A 1,198-nucleotide genomic window follows, 5' to 3' on the forward strand; every position below is an offset into this window, starting at 1 on the left:
GAGGTGGCGGCGGGAGGCGCTCCCGGGAGCCGCGGCCGCCCCGACGGCCGCCACTGGCGCTGCGCTGCCGCTGCCGCCGCGTCCCCGCCGCGCGCCCGCCGCCGCCGGACTGAGCCGCTCCCGCGGCACCCCGCCGCCTGCCCCCGGCTCCTCCCCCGCCTTCCTCGCAGCCCTCCTCCTCCTCCTCAGCGGCCTGATGGGGCTTGTAGTCGCCGCCGGGCCGCCCCCTCGGCGCCCCCCGGGCCGCGCTCCCCCCGGGGCAGCCCCCGGGGCAGCCTCCTCCCGGCCGCCGGGGGAAGCCCCGCGCCGGCAGCGATGCGGTTGCGGCGGGGCAGCGGCCGGGCCGGCCGCGCCGAGCGGCGCCGCTGCGTTTGAACCGAACGCCGGGCATCCGCCTCCGGCAGCAGCCGTGCAGAGCGCTGTGCCGAGCCCCGCTGCGTGGTTCCCTTCCAGGGTGACTTCCAGGAGGTGCGGACGGGGAGAGGGAGGGGAAGGTGACATGCCTGCCGGCACGCTCCCCCGGCAAACCAGGCATGGGGGAGTTTAGCCGAGAGCAGGGAGCGTGGGGACAGCAGAGCCACCCCGGACTTTGTCCCAGGCTTGTTAGTGTTGGCCCCGAATGGATCCTACAGGGCTGCGCTGTAACACCTCCTCGCGATGGAAAGGCAAAGGGACCGTGCCTCTGCTGCTCCCGTTCCTTGGTTATGGTTTTCTGCTCGTTCCATCACCGGGAGGCTTGGATGGGGAAAACCATCCCTGCTCCAGGGAGGCTCAGGGGTCTGCCTGCATCCCCGGCCCCAGCATCGCATCGGGGCTCAGCAAGGGAGTGGCCACAAGTTGTCACCATCTGGTGGCACGACTGGAGTATGAACAGGTCCTGCTGGACGGGGAGGGAGACAAGCACTCCCCAAGGGTGGCCTTGGGCTGCCGAGAGCCCAGGCTGGGACCCAAAGGAGAAACAGGGCCCTGGGGGCTGAGCTGGGGCTCGCTGCCTGCTGGGGACAGGTGGAGGGCCAGGGAATGAGGACTCAGCCGCAGCAGGGAAGCGCCAGCCCCTGCCCACCCGTGGGCATCCTCCCTGCCTTGGGCGCGATGTGCTGGGCTCCTCCACATGCGCGTTTGTGATGCAACTTCAAGGCAATGCAGATGCTAATTTCACATGAACCTGGGCTCGTTTCAGTCTAACTGCCCTTAGTCA

The sequence above is a fragment of the Cygnus olor genome, chromosome 27 (assembly GCF_009769625.2).
Source record: "Cygnus olor isolate bCygOlo1 chromosome 27, bCygOlo1.pri.v2, whole genome shotgun sequence".
Classification (NCBI taxonomy): Eukaryota; Metazoa; Chordata; class Aves; order Anseriformes; family Anatidae; genus Cygnus; species Cygnus olor.